Source organism: Salvelinus sp. IW2-2015, unplaced genomic scaffold, assembly GCF_002910315.2.
Source record: "Salvelinus sp. IW2-2015 unplaced genomic scaffold, ASM291031v2 Un_scaffold6098, whole genome shotgun sequence".
Taxonomy (NCBI): Eukaryota; Metazoa; Chordata; class Actinopteri; order Salmoniformes; family Salmonidae; genus Salvelinus; species Salvelinus sp. IW2-2015.
Window position 1 is genome coordinate 11547 of NW_019947362.1, and position 8538 is coordinate 20084.

General features: G+C 47.6%; 1 long non-coding RNA gene across 2 annotated transcripts; it reads right to left on the reverse strand.

Annotated features, from left to right (window-relative positions):
* Positions 1-3729: 3729 nt before the first annotated feature.
* LOC139026856 (uncharacterized) lies at positions 3730-8026 on the reverse strand. 2 transcript variants are annotated; one of them, XR_011478801.1, is made up of 3 exons: positions 7389-8026; positions 7135-7321; positions 3730-5424 (listed from the first exon to the last, which is right to left on the reverse strand). It is a non-coding gene; the product is annotated as an uncharacterized lncRNA (long non-coding RNA). The 2 variants fall into 2 exon arrangements; XR_011478802.1 differs by having other exon boundaries at positions 7103-7321.
* Between the last annotated feature and the right edge of the window lie 512 nt (positions 8027-8538).

Consider the following 8538-nt stretch of genomic DNA (forward strand, 5'->3'; position numbering starts at 1 on the left):
CTTTGTTATTTTAATATTTCTGTGTGTTTCTGTTCTACTTCTGTTATTTGTAGTGTTACATTGATATTGAATACTGCATTGTTGGGTTTAGAGGTGGCAAGAAAGGCATTTCTGTGCTTATGCACGTGACATTAAAACTGGAAACCGTCCCTGAGCCCCCATCAGATCCCTTCCTGTGGCTGATGGTTCTATCAGTGTGCTCCATTCTCCGTGGTGCCTGGGGCAGAATCCACTGCGGGGGTCTGGACACAAAAGCCCCTCTTATATCCCACACACCCCAGTAGCTCCACGTGTAAACCATTACAAGACCTGACCTGAGGACAGATGCTATACATCATCTTCTCTTCCCCTTTTTTTAACTAGCCCAACCCTGCTAACATTAGCCTGGTCCCAGATCTGTCTGTGCTGTCTTGCCAACTCCTATGGTTATTTACGCCAAACAGTGACAATAACCATAGGAGTTAGCAAGCTGTCACCCTATAAACTGAGCAATCCAACAGTGGTACAGTCCAGGCTGTCATACAGGCTGGGTTGGAATGTTGCAATACCCTGGAAAAAGAGGGGGTGATGGAGAGACATGCTAAGGATACTGTTAGAGCTGTATCTAGAAMATGTCTCAAAGAGTCCTATGTAACMGTTTTCTGTACATGACAGCAATCATCTCTCAAGAATAGAATGATGAATAGCATGTGATCGGCCCTTTAGAAATACTAGGCACATTCAGAGCAACTATAAAATAGTCCCCTCTTGAGGTCCGCCTGGCCATACTGTTCTYATGTCCCTGTTTAGTACTAGAGGGTATGTTGAAAAAGTGAATCAGTGGTGCTGGAAATGAATGACTCTGCTGCATGTTGATTCACCTCAGGATACCCTCTCTTTACACTAATGACTTTGGAGAAGGGCCCTGGCTGCCTGAAGGAGTTCAGTGTGGATTCTAGACCAGCGGAGGTCAGAAGGAAGGGGGAGCTAGCTGGCCATGTGTGTGTGTGTGTACGGCCCAGTCAGTGATTTAAGAGGGGGCAGTGGCGGGATGGCGGGAGGCGTGTGAAGTTTGGGGAAGGGGTGTTGCTCGGCCCTGTGCAGACTTCCTCACTCAGCCGTGGGGTCGCTAGCCTCTTTGAAAGGCGGCTTTGTGCCCCTCGGAGCCCCCCCTCTCGCCCTGCCAAGGCAAAGCAAACACAGCTGAACAGCTGAATGAGAGCGAGGGGGTGAGGAGAGTGAATGAGAGGTCTGTGTCTCCTCTGTTTTACCTCCCTTTCCCATCCTATTCCAGGTTCTTTTCTACCTCCCCTGTAAGGAAGTACCCAACTCAACACACTTCCCTTTGGCGCTTTGGAGAGGTGAGGTGGAGGGTGGGGAGAGTAATGCATTTGCTGGGTGGTGAGCAAGTCAGAGGGATGGTTGGGTGAAGTGGAAGGTCAGGGGGAGAGGTGGAAGGTCACATGGGGGAGAGGGAGGGACATGGAGAGAGGTGGAAGGTACATGGGGGAGAGGTGGAAGGTCACATGGTGGGAGAGGTGGTAGGTGACGGTGAGAAAGGTGGAAGGTCACATGGGGGAGAGGTGGAAGTCACATGGTGGGAGAGGTGGAGGTGACGGGTGAGAAGGTGGAAGGTCACATGGGGGAGAGGTGGAAGGTCACATGGGGGAGAGGTGGAAGATCACATGGGGGAGAGGTGGAAGTTGACAGGGGGAGGAGGTGGAGATGTGGAAGAGAGGTGGAAGGTCACATGGGGAGAGAGTGAATATAGGAGGGGTGAGCGGTGAAGGGTACATGGGGGAGTGGAGGTGAGAGTGGACGGGGATGAGAGGAGTGGGAAGTGACATGGGGAGAGGTGGAAGTGACATGAGGGGGAGGTGGAAGGTGACATGAGGAGAGGTGGAGGTGACATGACAGAGAGGTGGAAGGTGACATGGGGAGAGTGGAAATCACATGGGGGGAGAGGTGGAAGGTGACATGAGGTGAGGTGGAAGGTACATGGGGAGAGGTGGAAGTGACTGACAGAGAGGTGGAAGGTGACATGGGGAGTGGAAGTGACATGAGGGGTGAGTGGAGGTGACATGGGGGAGAGGTGGAAGGTGACATGACAGAGAGGTGGAGAAGGTGACATTGGGGAGAGGTGGAAGTTCACCATGGGGGGAGAGGTGGGAAAGATCACATGGGGGAGACATGGAAGGTCACAGGGGGAGATGTGGAAGATCACATGGGGGGAGAGACATGGAAGGTCTACATGGGGAGATGGGAAGATCACATGGGGGGAGAGAGGTGGAAGTGATATCGCAGAGAGGTGGAAGGTGACATGGCAGAGAGGTGAAGGTCACATGGGGGAGAGGTGGGAAAGTCACATGGGGGAGAGGTGGAAGTCACGATGGGGGAAGATGGAGTCACAGGGGGAGAGTGAAGATCACTGGGGAGAGTGGAAGGTGATATGAGAGAGGTGGAAGGTGACATGGCAGAGAGGTGGAGGTCACATGGGGGGAGAGGGGAAGGTGCACATGGGGGAGAGGTGGAGAATCACATGGGGGAGAGGTAGAAGGTGACATGAGGTGAGGTGGAAATGTGACATGGGGGAGAGGTGGAAGGTGCATGGGGGAGAGGTGGGTGCATGGGGGAGAGGTGAGGGATGAGGTGGTGTGGTGTGGTGGGAGCTAGATTAGGTGAAGGGTCAGGAGGAGTGGGATGGGGTGTTGAACACCTCTACTGTTCCAGGCTATCAGTGATGACCTCTGACCCTGCTCTGACCTACTGATCTTTACCCTATTATATCAGATTAGATATACACTAGTGTTTATATTTCAGCGTAGCAAGACACTGTGGATACTGGAGTAGGTTCTGGGAGAAATTAATCTATGGTTATACAAGACCAAAATGATGTGGTGTGTGTGTGTGTGTGTGGGTGTGTGTGTGTGTTGTGTGTGTGTGTGTGTTGTGTGTGTTGTGTGTGTGTGTGTGTGTGTTGTGTGTGGTGTGTGTGTTGTGGTGTGGGTGTGTGTGTGTGTGTGTGTGTGTGTGTGTGTGTGTGTGGTGTGTGTGAGAGAGAGAGATCATAACCCCTCTCTGAGCCTGATTGTAACTGATCCCCTCCTGCTGTGGCCGCAGGAGGGAACTCTCTCAGTGCTCCACACACACTGGCTGTGATCCTATCCCACAATCCAAGGCCTCAGAGGGAGGTCCTCCTGTGTCCTAGTTCTGGCTCTCACACACATTCACAGAAGCAGCTGAACTGTTCACTTCTTCCCTCAGCCCAACCACCATTATCTTAGTTATCTGAGGGATTACTCTCTACTCAACCCTCTTGCATTAGTTAGGATAACATTTAGGGTCAGCCATAAAGTGGAGATCTATAATATGTCCTCATCTGGTACCAGTCTCTTTGCACTTTCCATGAGGTTTCAGTGTTAGCAATGGCACTGAGTGAAACCTTTTTTATTTAACCTTTATTTAACAGTTAAGAACAAATTCTTATTACAATGACGGCCTAGGAACAGCCTTGCAGGGGCAGCATGACAGATTTTTACCTTGTCAGCTCGGGGATTGATTTTGCAGCCTTTCGGTTACTGGCCCAATGCCTAACCACCAGGCTACCTGCCGCCCCTGAGGTCATTTGACACATAATGGCGTCCGTTGTTCACACCTCAAGCAAGTCCCTGCAGTGGGAGCTGTGCCAGCCTGCACGGTTTGCTAACGCCGTCTGAGGCCAGTCGGGAGTGGGCAGAGTGACTGCAGCCAGGCCAGGTGGGAGAGATGAGGCCTCAGGTGTGACTGGCTAATACGGGTGGGGTGTGAACTTTAACCTCAACCATTTAAABAGAATTCCACTGCACTGTTTGCTGKGATACCAGTCTAGAAGCCTGGTGAAACCAGACTAGGGTTTAATTCAGGTAGTTTTCCCMAAATTCCCASTCGGATGATTACTGGAATCACGAGGGAATAAGCAGAAAGTCCAGAATCCTCCAACCAGGATTTCACCAAMAWTKTTGTACTTTTACTCCACAATTKATCCAATTGGTAGTTACAGTCTTGTCCCATCGCTGCAACTTGCATACGGACTCGGGAGAGTTGATGTTAAGAGCCATGCGTCCTCCGAAACACAACCCTGCAAAGTCGCATTGCTTCTTGACACACTACTCGCTTAACCCGGAAGCCAGCCGCACCAACGTGTTGGAGGAAACACCGTCCAGCTGGCTACCGAAGTGAGTTTGCAGGTGCCCGGCCCACCACAAGTAGTTGCTAGAGCGCGATGGGACAATGACATCCCAACCAGCCAAACCCTCCCCTAACCCAGACGACGCTGGGCCAGCTGTGCACCGCCTCATGGGTCTCTCAGTCACGGCTGGCCTGGGATCGGCTGGCCTGGGATCGAACCCGGGTCTGTAGTGACACCTCAAGCACTGTGATGCAGTGCCTTATACCGCTGTGCCACTCGGGAGGCCCGAAATGTTGTAATTCTAAACCAGACTGAATTCTGTGCTCAACTATGATGAGTCTGGTTTAGCCAGGCTATACACCTAGAACAGGATGCAGTGGATATCTTTAGTAAACATAAAAAAGGCATATCTTGGCCACTAACCTAAGCAAATTCTAGCCTGTACWGTTTTAGCAACTCCTATGGTTATTGTCACACTAAACAGAGAATGACCAAATAAATCTGTAGCCAGGCTACAATTGGCCTTCCACCCTTGAACCCATACGACGGACTTCTCCTTTCTGACGTTTTCTTTTAGTGTCTCCCTCTTCCACTTCTCTCTCCCTCTTGCTCCCTCTCACCTTCTCTCCCCCCTTCTCCATCCTTCTTTCGGGGCAGGAGTTCTGACTGTCCCCTCCTCCCTGACACATACACACCCAAACCACAACCGCAACATACCCCTCCTCCCCTGTCCCATCACTCAACAATGACATGCACACACACACCCTGAGTTGAGAGATGTTTTTCTTCTGAGCCAGCCACCTCCTCAGATAGGAAACCTCAGTTTCCCCTCAGCCTCCACTGGGCCTCTCTCTCTCTCGCTCTCTTTCTCTCTCTTTCCCCTCTCAGTCTATCTCTCCCCCTCTTTCTGACTTTCCTTTCCTTTTCTCACAATTGTTTTCTCTCATTTTCTCTGCCCTCTCTCCTCCTGTCTTTTATTTTTCTCAACACCCTCCCCCTTCCTCCTTCCCTGGATAGTTTGCTATTTCTATTCTTCTATTCTCTTCTTTCTTTCTTTCTTTCTCTCTCTTTTTCATCATTCTCTCTCCTTTATGTCATAATTCTGTAAGTGAACCTTGTCCTTTCTGACCCAAGACTCCTCCCCTCTCTGTGTTTTCTTTCTTTCTGTCAAAACATACCTCACACTTCCTCTTTCTATCATACATACCTCACACTTCCTCTTTCTATCAATACATACCTCACACTTCCTCTTTCTATCAATACATACCTCACACTTCCTCTTTGTGTCAATTACACTCACTTTCGAGGACAGCTGAGGCTGCTGCTGGACAGCAGCAGTTGGCCTCTGATCGTCTCACTCCCTCTCATCTGCCCCGAGATCTCAAAAGGCCAGTACCGGTCTACCACTTTCGCGCTACCCTAGTTGTGCTCTATATAAGATCACACCATACGCACACTTCCTCTGTCTGTCTTAATATACATGACCATCACTAACGCTGTCCTGCTCGCTTTCTGCGGACCTGAGGTCAGGTACTAATTATAACCCACTTTCCACTTCCTTATCTGATCACTACTTCAAAGAGAGTCATGCTGGCCGCTTGAGGATCAAACGGTCATATCGCCACTATAGCCCCAATCTCAAACTAGTATGGATACTCTCCTTATTGCAGCACGGTATCCCATTTGAACGTAGTACCACCGTGAAGCATTATCCTCTCTTTTCTAACTTCGAATACATAAGACCCGACACCCGTCGACACAGACCAGCTGTCCTCTTGTCATGCACGAATATACGCAAAGTACACCCTGCACAACTTCCTCTTTCTATCAATATAACCGGAGGTCACCATCAGACAAGACCGCTTGTTCGATACAGTAAGCTGATCAGGCATGGTGATATCAGCAAATCGTATGGAACCTTGCCCATTCATCTTGTGGTTCAAATATGTGATATATCTGTCAAACACTTGAGTCCTCTTTTCTATCACAAATACAAAATAGGCGCTTCCCTTACATCACGTTTCGATCTACATTGTTGCATTCCTCTCTCTGTAGAAAAGTTTCCGATTTGTCACTACTTGGCCTCTGTCTATAAGAAAACCTACCTTATTAATATCCATGACAGGAAATCAATGTTCCATACTAGTTGATATATAGGCAGCGCGACTAGTAAATTCACAAATATTCCTGTTCATTGCAGCTCGGTCAGGAGTTTATGATTTCCCTCGTCTTAAGGTCTATATACTGGCCTCATAAATATATCGATACCTTAACTAGTTCCTGTACGGTCGTGGCTCACAGACAAAGGCTTTTCTGCTCGTTGATGAGTGGTCAATAACCAAAATATGGACAAGTTTTCACAAATGTCGACTATTGCCTGGCTTCAATGTCTTTAGATATTTTTGTCAGATGTTCTATGGACATGCTGAGTTAGAATACGAAAGCATGTTCGATAAGTTGGTCAAAGGCTTCTTATTCTTGTCTAGAGTAAATATCATGTAAACATTTCGCAAGTTGATTCACGCAACTTATATGTCAGTCCATCTTTCTTTTGGCAGTTGATTTGTACCGACATACTCATCTTTTATTACAGAGTTACAGCTCTCGTCGTATCCCTGTCACCGTATGCGTATAAATTGCCGTGGATCATAATTAACGTTGCTACATCACCTTCGTGGCGGCCACATCGCTGTCCTACTAAGTGCAGCCCATTCGTTGTCGATAACTCGAATTGCTCACACGCTGGATTTGGGTCAGAATTTCCTCTTGGTTGTCGTGTTTTCAAATTAACTAGTTGTATCTCGTCTTCCACCACTTGCCTGTACAGCTATCCGGCATTGTAGCTTTCCAATCCAAATGTTTACTTATCAAGATACACTTCTGCTCAGAGCGCACCTTTCCTCTTTCTGTCGAATACATACCTCACACCTCCTCTTTCTGACAATACATACTCACACTTCCTCTTTCTGTCAATACATACTCCACACACTTCCTCTTTCTATCAATACATACCTCACACTTCCTCTTTCTGTCAATACATACCTCCTCACACCTCCTCTTTCTATCAATACATACCTCAACCTTCCTCTTTCTATCAATACATACTCACCACTTCCTCTTTCTATCAATACATACCACACACTTTCTCTTTCTATCAATACATATCCACCAACACTTTCTCTTTCTATAAATACATACCTCCCTCACACTCCTCTCTTTCTATCAATACATATCCTCTCACACCTCCTCTTTCTATCAATACATACACACACTTTCCTCTTTTCAATACATACCTCCCTCACACCTCCTCTTTCTATCAATACATACCTCCTCACACCTCCTCTTTCTATCAATACATACCTCACACTTCCCTTCCTCCTCTGTCAATACATACCTCACACTTCCTCTTTCTATCAATACAACTCACACTTCCTCTTTCTATCAATACATACCTCACCACTTCCCTTCCTCTTTCTTCAATACATACCTCAAACTTCCTCTTTCTCTATCAATACATACCTCACACTTCCCTTCCTCTTTCTATCAATACATACCTCACACTTCCTCTTTCTATCAATACATACTCACACTTCCTCTTTCTATCAATACATACTCACATTCCCTTCCTCTTGTCAGGCCCCACAGAAATACACACAGAACTTATAGGGATTATATAATAACTGTTACAGCATACAAGGAGCGGGGGGGGGGGGCTGAGGGGAGACTGAAAACAGAGAGAGTGTGTGTTTTTGTTTTTACTATCCTTGTGGTAACCAGAAGTCCTCACAAGGATGGTAAACAAGGAAGATTTGGACAAGTGGGGACATTTTGCTGGTCCCCACAAAGGCAATTTTTAGGCTTCAGGGTTAGGAGTTAGGGTTAAGGTGTTAGGAGTTAGGGGTTAAGGTTAGGAGTTAAGGGTTAGGTTAGGAGTTAGGGTTAAGGTTAGGTAGGTTAGGGTTAAGGTTCGAACACATCGCACCGAATGTGGATCTAGCGTTCGTCTGCCGATCATTCAGCGCGCTGTGTATTAAGGACCACCCGCTAATTGTAAAAAAGAACATTGGGTTGGTTATTTTCCTGAGGGTCAATGGAGGCTGAGAGCTCAGAGGGGTCACCTGCTACGATTCAATGAGAGGAAGCATGAGAGGAAGACAATGAGAGGAAGACAATGAGAGGAAGACAATGAGAGGAAGACAATGAGAGGAAGACAATGGAGAGGGACAAGGAAGAGAAGACAATGAGAGGAAGAGAATAGCAGGAACAATGAGAGGAAGACAATGAGAGGAAGACAATGAGAGGAGAGAACAATGAGAGGAAGACAATGAGAGGAAGACAATGAGAGGAACAATGAGAGGAAGACAATGAGAGGAAGAGACAACAATGAGAGT